At 35.9% G+C, this 18,861-nt stretch overlaps 1 pseudogene; it reads left to right on the forward strand.

Annotated features, from left to right (window-relative positions):
• The first annotated feature begins 41 nt into the window (after nt 1-41).
• LOC124370999 lies at nt 42-2,711 on the forward strand (annotated as a pseudogene).
• Nucleotides 2,712-18,861: the final 16,150 nt, after the last annotated feature.

An 18,861-nucleotide genomic window follows, 5' to 3' on the forward strand; every position in this document is an offset into this window, starting at 1 on the left:
ACTTAAAACAAACCAGAAATCAACACATCTGTATAGATGAGATGATGATACCCTTCAGTGGCACAAGTGACTTAAAACAGTACATTCCCAACAAGCCCAACCCCTTAGGAATTAAGGTATTTGTTTTGGCTAATCCTACTGGGATTATATGTGACTTTGTGGTTTACCAGAATCAGACCACCTTTACTCAAGATATTGCTGGAAGCTTTTGGCAATGTGAGTCTGCCGTTCTTTATCTAACTCGGTCTTTAGTTCCTGGTCATGTCATTTACATCGACAGATATTTTAATACTGTACGATTAGCTGAAGAACTTCTTAATCGTGGAATTAGATGCTCAGGGACTTTAAGGAAGGATAGGCTTCCCCAGGATAATGATCTTCCTGACGACAAGATTTTTAAGAAAAGCCAAAGTAGGGGTTCAGCCACTGTCAGTGTTCGCGCCGATGGTGCGATAGCAAAGTGGCTGGATAACAAATCCGTAACTATGATCTCAACTAATGAGTCCGTTGAGCCCATGTGTGAGGTTAAAAGGTGGTCAAAGGCTGAGAAGAGGTATATTCAAGTGTCCCAACCAAGTGTGGTGCAGTCATACAACAAAAATATGGGAGGGGTGGATTTGATAGACAGAATACTATCTTATTGCCCTTCGAGATCTAGAACTAAAAAATGGACAGTTAGATGTTTATTGCACTTTTTTGATGTAGCCCTAGGAAATGCATGGCTTCAGATGAGGGAGATTAAGAAATCGTCAGGAGTATCTCCCAAGGACATTGTTCAATTCAGGCATTTCAAGTTGGAATTAGGTAAATCCATGATTGAGAAGAATAGTGTTCGTCTGGATGTTGATGAAAATGGGGATGAAGATCAAGGACACCAAGAAGAAGGATTTTTGGATCGTAGGAAGAGTGCGGGCCCATGTTTAGAGAAAAGACTGCAAGGCGCCACCCACTTACCGGAGGTGACAAAGAAAATCCAAAAGAGGTGTGCTCTTCCAAAGTGTTTAAAAAAATCTACTGTTTTTTGTACACAGTGCAAAGTTTATCTTTGCCTTGTAGATGGAAGGAACTGTTTTGCTAAATACCACACAAAGTAATTTGAGGGTCATGATTTAAAAATCCTAATTAACTTAGTATTTTTAATTAACTCAAAAATCAACAGAAACCATGGAAGTCTGATTACGATAGCTCAGTGCAGTATTTTTAATTCTTTTGTACTCATGTTAATTGACACTCAATAAAATATATGGTTTAACTGGATGTACTATGTTTTTATACCATTTCTACCCATTTCAGTCCGAAGTGCCTATTATTAGGACAATCAAAAAGGGTAGAATAAGGCACAACAGAATTTTTTAAATATTTTTTTGGCTCTTTTCATTTGTTTATAGACAAGTTATTATCATGTCATATGATATTTTAAAGAAAAAAATTCTCGGGACTCAAGGCCAATTTTTTAGAGTGCCTAATAAAAGGCACTTCGGTCATAGTTGCTAAATCTTATTGAAATCCTCAGGTCTCAAGTACTATCAAGACAAGTGCCTAGTATTAGCCACTCTGGACTCAGGAGGTTAAAGCGAAACAAACTATTCCTCCTACAATAAGATGCTTCATCACACAGATATTTTATAATATCCTAAATCACGGTCGTTGTCCTCGGTGGCTTTTTTATACTTTGAGTGTGTTGTATTGGATGGTATACCTACCATCTTCACCAAATTTCAGCCTGTTATTTAAAATCCAGGTTGATGTTTCTTTTGTACAAATGTCCTGGTCTACATTTATATTTAATTGTTTCAGGAAAAGAAGTAATAAAGAGATGGGGCAATCTTCGGGACGCATTCTCGAAGTCGAAGAAGAAACTAGCAGAGTGTAAGAAAAGTTGAGCTAGTGCCCATAATATTAAGAAATACATCTACGCTGACCAGATGCAATTTTTAAATAAATTATACCAGTCAAGGGAAGTTGCAGAAAGTTTAGAATTTAGAACAGACAACAATGAAGACAAAGCTGATAATAATCTACCCGAAGCCCAACTACCCCCAAGAAGCCTACCTTTACGGAGCCCAAACCACGAGAAAACAAAAGACGTCGTCAGCCTGATGAGGTTGAACTCAAAATGATAAAAACATTAGAAGAACAAAGTCCTCATATTTCATATATTCAAGTACTTCTGCCGCATTTGCACAAGTTCGATGACAGTGAAATTCTTGAATTCCAAATGGGTGTTTTGGAAGTAATGAAAAAAATAGACAATAAACGCAAACAAACTGCTTAACTTCAACTACTTCCCCCGCCAACATCTTCTTATTATCCGAACAACTATCCCTTTCCACAGTATCAATCATGTCGCACTTCCCAATTGTCTTATCCCAACCAATTCATCGTAAATAACAGCCTCCAATCACAACAACCCCACAACCACCCCAAATTCATCAATCCCCAAATTCATCAATTGCACGAAAATCGAAATCAAAATCCCAATAACAGTGATTCAAACCACCAGCAGGCACGCTCTTCGAAAGGACAGCCACTTGAACATCAACAACAAATTGCACAATACTATCAAGATTTTGGCCACACGTCAGCAACCACATCTCCAGAGAACTATCCATCGGCGAGCCCTTCTCCAGCTGAATCTCCTATTCAGAAGCCAGTTATGACTTTAATTAATTAGTTACATCAAGTTTTTATCATATCTAAAGTATTCGGTTTCAAGGTAACATGTAAAAAAATTAAATTAATATTAAAAAAATAACTTGTGCGTTTATTTGTTTTCTACACTTTCTTGAATGGCTATCTGTACCATTTTAAAATGATATCTAAAAAAATTGCACTTTTCATTACCTACTTACCTAAAAGTTGTTTCAAAAATCAGTTCCAAAATCATAGATAAAAAAATCTCGGAATCATGGACTTCTTGTTTTATTGTTGTAAGAATCTTTTGGTTTTATTTATTATAGATTATAAATAAATGTTACAAAAATATGTAATCACTAATGTTCAGTAGGCCTACATTTGAAATATCAATGAAAAGTGTCAGGTATATATTTTGAGTTACTACTTACCTCAATGTTAGAGCAAGCCTTTCTCTTGAAGGAATAGAGTTTCTCATTTTAGTATTCTGATGTTGAATTTCATTTTTCAACTTATCATGGAGTTTGTCAAAGGATTCAGTGGACATTCTGAAAAAGTTAATAAACTTACAACTATCAAGCCTTAGTTCTTCAAAAAGAGTGTAAAATGTCCCCGTGTATTCTCTGCTTTGATTGATAGGATGAATCCAACACTTGCGCTTAACATTTGAAGGGTACAAGGAAAAAAGGAGCTAAGTTAATTTTTTTCAAAGTTGGTTTATGATGCCATTCGATAGATTCGCTTGATAGCTTTTCTTGTATAAAAATATTACAGGGAAGAAACGAGCTTAGTCCCTTCAAATTAGCTAATGAAAAAACAGCGTACAGGAAAAAAGGGGGCTAAGTAAGTTAGCTACAGGGAAAAAAGGAGGCAAGTCAACCATTAGTCACGTGACCAGTGACAAGCCCGCCATTCGCGATCAGTTCTGTCACTCTGCTTGGACATTATCGCTGTGTTTGAGGTTATGTTTGTGTAACTCTAGTTAGTTAGGGCTGTGTTGTTTACATTTTACGTAATTATTTAATATAGTGATGGAAATCGATAGTGATGATCGTGGAGAGGAACTTCAAGTGATTTCTGGTGCATTGAAAACAAAAAAAGAGGAAGACGTTTGGTCGTATGTCAGAGGTGAGTAAGAAACTGAGCTTACAAAGTCATTTGACAGGGCCAGACTGTAGGTGCAGTAAGCTTAACCCTTTGATTCATAGTGATATTACAGGAATACCAGATAGAACATTATTTTTCCTGGCTCACTGCATTGTGGTATGGTGACTGTACCGCATCACTGATCTGATTAGTGATGTAACCTAGCGGATTTCAGCAGAACTACTAGTAGCCTGCATTATTTAGTGGAACAAAGCAGTTGCAAGCCGGGAAGACACGGCACTGCGTAGAGGGTGGATTACTGCTGCTTTGTCATCTTTCAATGCAGTTATATTTTAATATCAAAGGTAAGCTATATCATTTCCTGCAAAAGAATATATTCAAGAAGGTTTATAGCACTTGTAAAATACCTAGTTTGTCATTGTTGCATATTTTATAGGTAAAATATGCGTGGTACCCCTATAATACCACCATGCCTAGTTATCTTGGCAAGGAACATAACCTGTATAGTATATTTTAATATCATATTATTTATTTAGCAGACAAATCAAAACCAATATATTTGATTTTATATTAAAACTTTAAACATTAGTCCTTAGTAAATATATTGTATTTTTCATGTCTCGCAGAAAATTCAGGCTGGCTGACGAGCTGACGGAAGATGTTTTACTTGCAGAAATTCCTAGTGGAAGGTCTTGTGATGAAATTGGCCTCTCAGACAACGAATTGGAAGGTAACAGCATTTCCTCTATCCCTACGGAAATCTCTATCATCATTGATGAAAACACTGAAGTTATTTTGGAGGATGACCCAATTCTATCACAAGTAAGTGGCCAACTAAGATCTCCATCTTCCCCTTCAATAATCAAATCTCCTTCGAGGGAAGCAACACGTACAACCTTTATTAAGGGGACTTGAACGCTCCATATAAACCCATGTTAAATTAGGTACTTTTGTGTCCCATTATCTTAGAAAGTAATAAAGATACCAACCTGATATTTTTATCACTTACTATGTGGTCCTATACAAAGCTACTGATCTATTTTTATGAACTTATAACTCTGTTTGGCCAAGTTATGATTTTTTTTATCTAGCGAGTTCAAAATAACCCTGAAATATAGACTATTTTTCAGTAAAATGAGGCCTAATAAGTCAATATTTGTTATAATTGTTTCTTTGTAGATCAGTAGCATTATAGATAAGTACTAAACATCCTGTAAAAATTTCAGCTTGTTATCTTTAGTACTTTCAGAGAAAACGGGTCATTTGTGTGAAAAATCAAAATTTTCGGGAAAAACGCAAAAAACCAAAAAATTTAGATAAAAAGTATATTTTTCACAATACTTGAGCTCTAAAAACCTCCAGGAACATAATGTTCATCATTCTCCTCTTCTTCTCCAAGAGCTCTCCTTCTTTTCTTCACTCGACTTTCCTTAGTCATCACTACTACCTAATTTCTTCTCAGAAGAACTGGGTGGCACTACAACTTTTGGAGTAGTAGGCCGAGGCCTAACTGTTGAGTCTTCATCTGGTGAAACTGAAGGTAACCTTTTATAAAACCTATTACCTTTATTGGTACGTTTTTTAAAGATTCCTTTAGGTCTAGTCATTATATTATCAAAGATCACTTTGAAATAAAAGTCTATAAACACTGAGTCAACTTCCAATAATAACAAAATATTGTCAGAAAAACAAAGTTTGCTAGGTTACAAACAATTGACAATAACAAAACAAGCAGACAGCTGTCAAAACTGCTAAGGTCATAGAGAAACAAAACCTAAGAGTAAGTAAATAATAAATCAGTAAAATCAGCACTATAAGAAAGCTCAACACTGGATACAGCCGTCAATGGCGTTTCAGAGGCAACTTCAAAAATTTATTTGAAGCATTTAGAAATTTTTGTGAGTGATAATATTAATATCATTGTATTCCGAAAATGTCATACTACAATAAAAAAAAAAATAAAAAAAATAAATGTTAAAAATAATTTTTTTTTGTCCAAGTCCCCTTTTAATGAAGCTGGGCCATCGACCTCTGGTGATTTTCAAAGTCCTGGACTTTTTGAGTTGTTTCCAAATCTATCACCCATTTCTGAAAACATTCAACCGCAGGCCCAAGAAACGGTAGAACATAATACCATTATTAGTGATAATCTAGATGCCGATGATGAGTTGGATGGTCTGCCCTTAATTTATAGATCACATAGAAAAACAGAGTTTCCTTGGAAACTTGTTCGCAATTTCGTTTATAAGGTTCCTTTTATGGAAGACACCACAAATTTCTTTGAGGATATTGACACGCCAACTGATATGTTTTTAAAATATTTTCCTCATGACCTAATAGATGAAATGGTATTTCAAACTAACTTGTACAACACTCAAAAAAATTATGGTCAATGTAGACACCCTACAAACACAAAAGAGATAACAAATTTCATTGCAATTAATATTTTATGGGAATAAAGAAACTTCCAACTTATAGAGACTACTGGTCTTCGGATCCATCACTAAGAGATCCTTACATTTCTAATATAATGTCGGTTAATCGATTTGGCTGGCTTCTCAATAACTTGCATTTTGTTGATAATACCAGAGAGCATCCTAGGGACTCACCTAACTATGACAATTTGTTCGAAATAAGACCTGTTTTGAGTAGGCTGTCTGAAACATTTTCACAGATGTACAAGGCGACCCAAATTCAAGCTATTGATGAGTCTATGATTAAATTTAAGGGTAGATCAAGTTTAAAGCAATATATGCCCATGAAACCAATAAAACGTGGATACAAAGTTTGAACTAGGGCTGATGAAAGAGGTTTCATTGTGCAATTTGATATTTATACTGGTAAAGTTGTAGGTATTGTTGAAAAGGCTTTGGGTGCCAGTGTAGTTAAACGCTTATGCAAGCCTTTGGAGGGGAAAGGATATGAAGTTTATATTGACAACTACTTTACTTCCATTCCTCTGTTCGACTGTTTGTAAAGAAAGCAAGTATATGCTTGCGGTACTATTCTGAAAAGTAGAAAATTTACCCCAAATATATTTAAAGAAGACAAGGAAATGCATCGAGGGGATTTTGAATTCAGGAGTAGTACTACTGGACTTACCTGCATCAAATGAATGGATAATAAAGGTGTTTTATTTATTAGCAACCACCATGACCCTTCTGAAGTAACTACAGCCCAAAGAAAGAAAAATGATGGGACTCGAGTAACAATCCCCTGCCTAAAAATGGTAAAAGATTACAATGTCACATGGGGTTCGTAGATAAAGCAGATCACCTCAAATCATGCTACCAAATCAACCGGAAAGATGGTATTTGAGAATATTTTGGCAATTTGTTGACGTCACTGTTGTAAATGCGTCTATTGCATATGGCGTAGGCAATCCAGGAAAAAAAATGATTTTGAAGCAATTCCGAATGTCTGTGGCTCAAGGACAGTGTTGAGAATCCAGAAAGATTGCTCATTACTACTGCTACTGTTTTGAGCCTTGTTGAACCAGTTACTAATTCAAAAAGGAACGTGACTGCTGACAATTATTTTACTTCCATTGAACTTGTTGATACGTTAAGGGAAAGACAAATAACATACGTTGGAACGATTCGACAAAATAAAAGGGATATACCGGTTGCTTTTAAACCTGACAAAGACCGACCCGTCCAATCATCTGTGTTTGGCTTTACTAGGGACAAGGCTTTGGTTTCTTATGTACCGGAAAAAAAAAATCAGAAGCGTTACACTGCTGTCAACTATGCATCATGATAAGAAAATTGACATAGAAAATCAAAACAAGTCAGAAATCATCGAGTTTTACAACTTAACGAAAGGAGGCGTCGACTGCTTGGATCAGAAATGTGCTATTTATTCTGTAGAAAGAAGAATTCGGCGCTGGTCCCAAGTACTATGGTTTGGTCTCTTGGATGTCATTCTAAACTCAGTCGATTTACAAATTACCATGGATCGCAGAAACTTAAAGATTCTAGGACTTGACCTTGTTCAGCCACATCTTTAACGGAGGTCTCTGCTTACAAAGGTTTGGTCAGGGGTATGCTGTTGTGGACAAACTAATGCGGATGGGAAACTTCTTTCAAAAAGTGTATTATCTTTTCTTGGATAACCTTTTCACTACAAAAAAACTAGCCAGATACCTGTATGCCAACTCAACTTGGGTTACAGGCACTGTCAGATTAAACAGACAAGGAATGCCTAAGAGTTTTTAGGTAAATATAAAGTAGGTCAACAAACCTACGTTAGGAAGGGACCTATTCTAATGATGGCTATGCGGGAAAACCCACTAACAAAAATCAATTCATTTTACTTTCATCAAACTGTGAGGCTAAAAACGTATTGTATACAATGAGAAGAAGTGGTCGAATTTTAATTAAAAGCAAACCACAAAATTGTATACCAATATAATCATGGAATGGAAGGTATTGATGGGACAGACCAGATGTTATACACGTATCTCGATGAGAGGAAAACAATGAAGCATTGGAAGAAGGTAATCTTGAATATTTTTGGTAGAATGCTTCTCAATGCCTATGTTATTTATAAGTTAAATACAGACAAACCTTTTTCAAGACTGCAATTTATTATTTTCATCATTGAAGACATAGCACGGAACTGGCTTGATAACAAAATCCCAGCACAAGATGTTGATGGAGGAGGTGACGGCCCACAAACTTCATATAGAACAGGTTTCATGAAGTTGGAAGGAACAAAAGAAAAAATCTGTTCTGTGTGCAGCGGAAAAAAACAATCCTGAAAATAAAAGGAGGAGGATCAAAACCATCTGCGTAGCGTGAAAGCTTGGCTGCCACCTTGACTGCCTATAGCAGCACCAGTGCAAACATTAATTGGTAAGATATGCCACTTGTGCCACTTGGTTTTTTATGTTGTGTAGACTTTAAAAAAAAAACTTGTAAATACATATCATTTATATAGAGTGTGCAATTTAGAATATTTGTTTCTTTTTGTGTGGAAAAATCTTTTGTTTGTTTGTGTCAAGCTTTTACAGTACAGCAAGCATTTATAAGATAAGTCGTATGTAATTTATTAGAGGAGAAGGTCCTAATTTCGACTAAGGTCTAAATTCCGCCTAGCAGGGTTTCGCATACTGGGGAGTGCTGCAGTCTTACGGAAAAAATGTAAAACATCCCCCCAATACCTTGTCATTGTTTGGTAGAGACATCAGTTCCGCCTGCCCACGAGTAGGAGTGCACCAGTGAAAAGTTCGATTTGGTCATGTTGTAAACTTTTTCAGGTATGTTTTCTAATTTGTTTTACTCATAGTATTTTAATGCCAGCTGTAAAGTTGTTAAATTACCGTATTAAGTAGGTTTTAGGCTCTTTAATTTTGTTTTAGTTTAATCATTTCCCTCTCGTTTAAGCTCGTACATAACCTCAAAAGTTGAGCAATGCGGTGGTCTAAATTCCGACTACTACTGTATTGATCTAAATTTCGACTAGTCGAAATTTGGACAAACAAGGCTAGAAACTAAACCTGCGCCGTTTTTGTTTCAGAATGCCTAGAAGAACGCCTAAATATGTTCCAAAAAATTAAAGATTCAATGGAAAGAAGAGGACATGAAAAAAGCCATTTATGCCGTTAGGGAAAAAAAGATGGGCACCCTGAAAGCTAGTAAAACGTACAACGTTCCTCGTGGTACATTGCGAGATCTCAGAAAAAAGGTTGACAAGTCCCCTTCTAAACTGGTAGTTGCTAAAATAGGGAGGAAGCCAGTACTAGGAGATTATCTCGAAAAACAACTTGTAAATTATTTACTTCATATGGAAGCAAAGTTTTATGGGTTTACCTTAGGGGATCTACGGCGTATGGCATTCCAGCTTGCGGTGAAAAATGGAGTAAATCATCCTTTCAAGCAAGGAGCAGCAGGCCGTTCTTGGGTTGATCTATTCTTGCTGCGTCACAAATATACCCTGTCTTTAAGAAAACCCTGTGGAACTTCTTTTTCACGTGCCTTAGGGTTTAATAAAGAAAACGTCACTCTTTTTTTCCAACTATTAGAAGAAGCCTATGTTAAACACAAATATCCAGCTGACCGCATTTATAATGTCGATGAGACTGATCTGACTGTAGTGCAGAGTAAAATTCCTTATGTAGTAGGAAAGAGGGGCAAACGCCAAATCGCCAGTCTTACGTCAGCAGAGAGAGGGGCGACGGTGACAGTCATAGCATGTATGAGTGCCTCTGGACATTTTGTCCCTCCTTTAGTTATATTCCCACGTAAGAATATGAATGATCTGCTAATGAGAGGAGCTCCCCCGGGGACCGTTGGAGTTGCTCACCCATCAGGTTGGGTTCAAACCAACATTTTCACTAACTGGTTTCAACATTTTGTAGATAAAGTAAAACCTACTGAAGAATCTCCAGTTCTTTTAATCTTAGATGGGCATTACAGCCATGTTAGGAATGTTGATTTGATAGAATCAGCCAGAAACAACCATGTGACAATTGTGTCTTTGCCACCACATTGTTCACACAAGTTACAGCCGCTGGACAAAACCTTTATGGGTCCTCTAAAATCTCACTATAGTGAAGAAATAAGACAGCGGTTACTTCACTCAGACAAACCATTGTCTACTTATGACATGATGGAACTGTTTGGAAAGGCATATTTAAAAGTGCAAACTGGGGAGATAGCAAAGAATGGTTTCGAAAAGACAGGCATTTTCCCAATGAACAAGAATATTTTCACAGATGCTGACTACTTAGCTTCAGTTCAAGAATCTGCTAAAACCTGCAGTCCTCACACAATAAATCCAAATGAGAAAGTTCAAGCAAAATCTTCATCTCTTGAACCAACTCCTTCATTAGGCAAGCCACACGAATTGTTGATTGCTGATCCTTACAATGACCCTCAACCTAGCACTTCAAAAAGCAGTGTTAGTCCTTATGATATCACCCCTGTGCCATCAAAAAAACGAAAAGCAAGCAACAGAGGGCGTAAGGCTGTAGGTGCTTGCATCATAACTGGCACACCGTACAAAGAAGCCCTGACACAATCATTAACCGTTAATCCGGAAAAAAATTCAGCTAAAAAGAGATTAGACTTAGATTTTCAGAAGAATAAAACCAAAAAGGGTAAGGATTTACTTACAACAAAATTCAAAGGAAAGTCACAAGAGAAATCTGAAACCTGTTAAGGTCGGTTCTTCTGAAGATTCTGATGGTGTCTCTATTGTCGACGACAACATGAGTGATTTTGATTTCCCCGTTGGAGTCAAAAAACCAAAAAATGATGATGCAACATGTATGTTTTGTCAAGGTCAATTTTCCGATGACCACAGAGGAGAGCTCTGGGTTATGTGCGTCATGTGTCACGTTTGGGCACATAACGAATGTGCTGGAGCAGACAAAGACATTTATGTCTGTGATTTTTGTAAATAAAATGTCAATCGTGAAAGGTTCATTACATTAATAATATTCTACCATTAACAATATCGGTATGCAAAGTCTTAGTTTGAAGCAATGTTCAAAGTTTTCGTGTTATGTGAAATAATAAATAAAAATATTATGAATTTTCATTGTTATTTTCATTTCCTTGCATTTTGTAGCAGGTAGTCGAAATTTAGACCACAGTTCCAATACTAAGAGTTCTATCGCATGTAACAAAAAAACATATTTTTAATAAGTGTTATATTTTTATATTATGTAAGTGATCGGATTTCATTTATAACCATATCAGCTATAACTTGTCAGTCATAAACTACTTTTAAATTGGTATTGAATATGTAATAAGTGAAAAAGAAAGTGGTAGTCGAAATTTGGACCTTCTCCTCTATTACTACAAAATTACATTATAAAACTCATTTTTACTAGGTATATTTAATTTATTTAGTGTTACTATTATTATGTCAACCTGTTGTATAGGATTTCTTGAAGAGCATTATGTAAAATAAGTGTAAACATTTAGTATTTCTTCTATGCCTATATTTTGTAAAATATGTGTGGTGGACACAAGAAACCTTCCAAAACCGAAGGAACCAGATTATGATCCTTTAATTAAAATGCTATACAAAATCTATTTCTAGTTTTTTTTACCTGAAATTTGCAGGAAATGTTAACATAATATTCTTCAATAAAACGCATAAACTATAACAGAAAATATATAAAAAAAATATTTGATCTAATTGTAGAATAAAAAATTACAAACATTTCAAAGTTAAAAACGAATAAAGTAAGATTTAAAAAAAAACAGTTTTGTTTTATTATTGATTCACAGTATTACGGAGAATTTTATTGTCTACAAAACAAAACAAAAATTACGCAGATATCTAAATTTTTGACTGATTTATTGAAGTTTTATCAAACCCTTACAATTTGTCAATATCGGACGCGGCAGTTTTGGAGAGTAACATGCGATACAGCGCCGGCGGTTTACGGCACACATCTGCAAACTACGCGCTGCGTTTTTCGATACGAATTGGCCAAATTACTGTGGCAGCGAAAGTGTTAAACAAAATAATTAGCCTACGTTGTCTGGTAATATTTTACCCAGAAAAACTGTCATATAAAATGCTCAGATCTCAAGGAGGGGTTTTTCTGAAAAAAATACACATTATTTATTTTGAAGTATAATAAAATAAAATTTCAAAATGTAAAAAAGATCTAACAGTAAAAATAATAAAAGTTGAGTTAGTTTGATCACAAAATCTTTATTGCCATGCAAAAAAGGTTTAATCCATTTCCGGTTCAATCAAAAAAAAGTTTAATCCATTTCCAGTTCAATCAAAAAAGTTTAATCCTAGAAAGTCAAACAAAACCAACTTATTCCAACAATATTAAAGGTAAATTTAAATTATTACTCTTGTTTTAGCACTTATGCATTGGAAATCTTAATTATTAAGTCAAAGGAAACTTAATAAAATTGTTTTATTGAGTTTTTACTTCACAGATGACAGAAACAGTTATTTGCTTATACTGAAAATTGTTAGGCCCGTGATTAACCGCCACCTCCTCATATAGGCCTAGAATCAGAAGACTCATCTGACGAAGGAGATGACAACCACAGCCTACATGTAAGACGTAAACGTAGACTTGATATCGGTCCTCGTTATGAGAATCAGGCGTTAATGGTAGGTAATAAAATTTATCGTTTGGTGAGGACGGTAGCATAACTGTGGGTGATAGGACTTACAAACCCACACAAGGACTTAACGAACTGCTCTTTCATCGTATTCCTTACGACACATACTACAACGATGACGACCTTACGGCGTATAAGGATATACTGTCCTATTCACACGCTCATAAAAGGGGTAAAGAAAGAAAGAAACACTTCTTTATTGAGGTGAAGTTCGGACCATATGGTCCTTTCTTACATTTAACCTCTTAAAAAATTAATCATAATAATGCACATTATGGCTACTATTGGTGGACATCCTCCAGTCAGTTTACTGAAAGGTTTAGTAGAATGTTCAGCCGAAATCGATTTCAAGACATACTGGCTTATTTACATATGGTGGACACAAGAAACCTTCCAAAACCGAAGGAACCAGATTATGATCCTTGTGCTCGTGTACAACCTCTCATAGACCACATGAATCAAATTTCTAAGCGTCATTACACTCCCAACAAATTTCTATCTATTGATGAGAGTATAATACTTATCAAATGTCACAATTTCCTGATGCAGTATATGCCCAAAAACACCACAGATTTGTTGTCAAGTTGTGGTTGCTGTGTGATGCAGTAACACACTATTGTGTCCATTATTTTGTCTACAAGGGAGCCAAAAATACAGAAAGACAAGTCAAAGAAACGGGACTTGGTTACAATGTTGTCACTAAACTTCTCGATGTTGGAGGGTGTTTGTGGAAAGATTTCCATTTATTTGTGGACAATTTGTTTACCTCCATTAGACTAGCTAAATCTTTGTATGAAAAGTTTACACATATTACAGGTACAATCCGAATGAATGGGAAAGGGATTCCTCTAGAAATGAAAGGAAATTATACAATTGGCCAGAGAAAATATAAAAGAAAAAATATAATGTTGCTAGGATACAGACAGAGAAAACTCAGAAAACACCTGTCCTCTTGCTGTCAACTTATGCAAAGGCTGGATAACAACAACAATAAAAAAGGAGAAACAAAATCTATACAACTAGTAAACCCAGAGTAATCAGTGATTACAACAAGTACATGGGTGGAGTTGACAGCCATGACCAGATGTCGCATCAATACGTGGGTGACCGTAAGTCAGCAAAATTTTGGAAAAAAATTACTCTCAATGTGTTATCTAGAATGATTATAAACTCCTATGTTTTGTACAAGGAAAACACCGTCAATCCTATGTCTAGACTTCAATTTACAGTCACCTTAGTACATAGTTTGTCAGAAGAATGGTTTGATGTCAAAGAACAAAGACCCGCGATTGCTGCAGACTTCAATAACATTGTTCAAGAAAAGCAAGGTGGAGGGGACGCTGATCAATCATCCATGTATTTTGAAAAAAAACTCCTGATAAAAAGCAAAACAATTGCTGTGTGTAGCCACTGAAACAATGATTTCAGCAACTGAGGAGTCTGTAAGCCTAAATCTTTGCACAGAAAATGAAGATGAAGTAGGCCTACCTAGTCGTGATCTTAGCGTAGGGATTGACGGAACGTGGCAACAAAGGGGGCATACGTCACTCAATGGAGTTATTTCTGTTTCAAGTATAGATACCAGTAAGATATTAGATGTAGAAGTACTTACAAAATACTGTCATTCATGTGCTACAAAAAGTAAATCTCCCCATAAATGTAAGAATTTTACTGGAGCGAGTGGAAGCATGGAAGCAGCAGGTGCCCTCAAAGTTTTCGCCCGATCTGAGGCCTCGAGGAATGTCCGATATAAATATTACTTGGGGGACGGTGATTCGAAGGGGTTTAATAAAGTCTTAGAATCAAAGCCTTATGGTGATGATTTTATAATTGGAAAATTGGAATGCGTTGGCCATGTCCAAAAGAGAATGGGGTCTTGGCTGAGAAAATTGCGACGTGATTATCGGGGAAAAAAACTTGAAGATGGCAAAGTTTTGGGTGGAAGGAAAGGTAGGTTGAATAATTCTGCAATTGAATCTTTACAAAATTACTATGGACAAGCAATAAGAAGGAATAAAAACAATTTAGATAGCATGAAAAGAGATGTGTGGGCGACATTCTTCCATAAAGCTTCTACGAATGCAAAACCGCAACACAACCTCTGTGATAAATCGTGGTGTAAGTATTTGCAAGCACTTGATGTACCTAACCTAACATATGACCACAACAATTCCTTGGACCCAGCAGTGATTGTTGTAATCAAGCCAACTTATCAGCATCTAGCTAACCCTCAACTTCTGAAGAAATGTCTTCATGGGAAGACTCAAAATGCCAACGAGAGTTTCAATTCAGTTTTATGGACGAGAATTCCGAAGGCAAATTTTGTAGGGTTGAAAACTCTAGAGTGTGGCACATATGATGCTGTGATGACTTACAATGAAGAAAATAAGGCTAGGGTTAAGGTGTTAAGAGAAAATGGGTATAAATCCTGGGAAAACTGCACTGACATCCTTAGTAAGCTAGATTTCCAGCGTGTTTTAAAAGCAGAGAAGGCAAACGAGCCCGTCAAGAAAATGGCAAGAAAACATGCTAGGATGTTAAAGAAGAAAAAGCAAGATGAAGAAGTAAACCAGAATGACACAGACTACAACCCTGGGATGTTTGGTAAATTAAACTCATTTTTCATAATCAGCTTGTTTTTTTGTTGAATTTTTACAGTTTCCGTGAGTTTCCCGAAAAACGCAATTTTTGTTATAAATGACCTATTATCTCAGAAACTAGTAGAGCTACAGTAATGAAATTTTTTACAGCATGTAGTTTATGATGTAATACAGAACCCCTACCACTTTTATTGAAATATAATAATAAACTTTGAAAATATAAAATGATTTTTTTTAAGTTTGAATTTTTTGTAGGAAAAAAAAATTTTTTTTACAGTAAGTTTTTGAGTGATTTAGATAAAATTGGTAGGGTGTATGTATAACTAGGCCTACAATACTAGGTTAAAATCTTAGCTGTCTACATTATATACTTCCTGAGATAATGGGGCATTTGTATTACCAATTTAACATAGGCGAGATAGGGACGTCCATCTCCCCTTAACCTCTTAAAAAATTAATCTTAATAATGCACATTAAGGCTACTATTGGTGGACATCCTCCAGTCAGTTTACTGAAAGGTTTAGTAGAATGTTCAGCCGAAATCGATTTCAAGACATACTGGCTTATTTACATATGGTGGACACAAGAAACCTTCCAAAACCGAAGGAACCAGATTATGATCCTTGTGCTCGTGTACAACCTCTCATAGACCACATGAATCAAATTTCTAAGCGTCATTACACTCCCAACAAATTTCTATCTATTGATGAGAGTATAATACTTATCAAATGTCACAATCTCCTGATGCAGTATATGCCCAAAAACACCACAGATTTGTTGTCAAGTTGTGGTTGCTGTGTGATGTAGAAAAAGTAAAATCAAGCTACTGTACATTATCTCTTTGGGACTGAAAACCCAGCCACTATTTTTAAAGAGTGATTGTATTTTGGCTGGGTTTTCAGCTTTTCTGAGTCAATATCACTTGATTTCACTCCTCTTAATTTAGTGTGATACGATTTTAGCGGCTAAAAACCGAACTTTCCGGCATTTTCATATGACGCTCGGTAATCCGGAATTTTCAATAATCCGGAACACTTCGATCCCCGAAAGTGCCGAATTAGCGGGCTTTTTACTGTATTTGGTTAGTAGGGCAACGACAGGGCCGAACCTCCAGCACGCGTACTGTAATATCTTTTTGTTTTATGGTGACGTGTGCTATTGCGTAGTCGCAACATCTGACCTTTGTTGGGTGGAGTCCGTTAGCACCGAATCCGCCAGGGTCGAATAGTGAAATCGTCCGCTAAGACCGAAAACGTTCACGGACTGGAGAGAAAATTATTCGGAGCTATCGGACTAAGACATTAAATATTCGAGGCTCACGGACGATTCTAATTTTCGGCACTAACGGAATTTAGGAGGATTCGGAGTTGGCGGACTGTCTCGTTATTCAGTTCTGGCGGACTCATGTGTCTTTTAGGGCCGAAAGTTAAAGATTCCTTTAGTCAAATAAATTCGGAGCTCGCGGACTGATGTAGAAACTCTTCGATTTTGATGGAAGATTAGTAGAATTTATCGCCGCTATAGGAAACTTTAAAGTAGAATCTTCAACTGTCCACGAACTCCGAATTCATACCAGTCCGCCAGAGCCGAATCAGCTCGTCCGCCAACGTCGAAAACAGCCCATTCCGTCAACGCCGAATCGTGAGGAGGGGGCAGTCATGGAGGGATACAAGGTTGCGATAGCTGCTAGGCTCCTCCTACTGCCGACAGTAGATCACAATCGCCTGGCTCCACACTCCTCCCCCCGCTAACGGTATTACTACACTTTACGTTAGGTGAAATAAGAAAGCTACTTAAGATAGGTACAAAAACTTAGAGGTCAAATTGTCTGCTACTAAAGAAAAATGTAGTAAAATTAACAGTAAATAGGATATATTATTTTCGTACACTGTGTTTTATTATTTCTTGGATTTTATAGAATTACTTTTAAATTAAAAGTTTGATTTGTGCTTAACTGAGGTAATTGATATTTACCCAAATGTGAGTAATTATTTTTTAATTACTCGTATAATTTCAATATGACGATGAAACATCTTTAACCTCATACACCACTACACATAAGTATTCTAGGTGTATTATTTTGACGAAAACATTACTTTATAGTAAGTGTTTAATCTTCAATTTGTGAAAGAACTTACCTTGCCATCTAGTAACACATAAAAAAACTACACCCTCTTCGTTAGAACTAACATAAAACAAGTTTAATGGTTTTCTAAAATTAATACCACATTTGAATCGGATACTCGGAGAAAAAGGTAAAATTGGGAACACTGGAAGTAAGAAGAGGAAGAAGGAAGCTAAGGATTGAAAAAGAACAAAAAGACAAGGAAAGAGAAGGAGTTAGATATGCTGCTGGTGAATTTTAAACAATTTTAGTGCAAATATTAGTGTTAAAAAAAATTTGACAGCGATTTTCCGAAACCTGTGATTTACATTACCGTTTCCTTCATAACTCAAAAGCTATTTGTGCTACAGCTACAAAATTGTTGCGAGTTACTAGGACAAATATAGCTGCAATGTGAACTACAATCATAAGGGTGAGTAAAAAAATGTTTATATAATAAACAGCATTTTAAAATAAATTGATACTTTTTCAAATTTTAATTTTAAAAATTTATTTATTATAAGAAATTTATTAAAAATAGTTCATATTGTACAATAAGCATCTAGGAACAAGAATATAATTGCATATTTCACTTTATAGAAGAATTCCAGAAAATATTAGGGAAACGGAAATATGTTTTTTTATAAACTATAACTTTATTTATAAATTTATGAAAACTTAAAAAAAGTTTATTCTTCCAAAATATTTCTAAAAATAACTAAGACCTGTGTTAAGCATACCTGCAAAGTTTCATTATATTTGGACTTCATTTGAATTCACACTAAAATATTTTATAGCGCATTGCAAAATGATTGCGACTAGCCGGCTCCCTTATAGGTTAGTAGACTGATCAATGTTGTGTTCATGAAATAAATAAGTAATTGAAATATTTCGAATTTTTAGTTAACGAGTAAATAAACATTTATTAAAAAAAAAGATATTTTGAACTGTGTTGGTATGCCCGCACGGTGTAATTATATTGTTCTGTGGAATGAGCTTGGTAATTGTGGATCTTCCCTTGACCTTGGGTATATACATATAATCTCGGAAGACGTATAATTGGCAAGGTCTTGAACTACTTGGAGCCTACAATGCTGTTCCATGTAGCATGAGAGCACACTCGTGCGTAGTTTGCAGCCCAGCTTCTGAAGGCTGATGTCTTGCTCGGCAGGTGGGTCACTAACTGCCTTTGATTAGCCCTACAACTGATATGAGTCATAAATTACGACTCATTTACTGTCCCTTTACTGATGAAGTCGTATTTTTTATATTGACGTTGCTTCGCAACCACTAAATTTATTTCTTTGAA

Source organism: Homalodisca vitripennis, unplaced genomic scaffold, assembly GCF_021130785.1.
Source record: "Homalodisca vitripennis isolate AUS2020 unplaced genomic scaffold, UT_GWSS_2.1 ScUCBcl_758;HRSCAF=3428, whole genome shotgun sequence".
Taxonomy (NCBI): Eukaryota; Metazoa; Arthropoda; class Insecta; order Hemiptera; family Cicadellidae; genus Homalodisca; species Homalodisca vitripennis.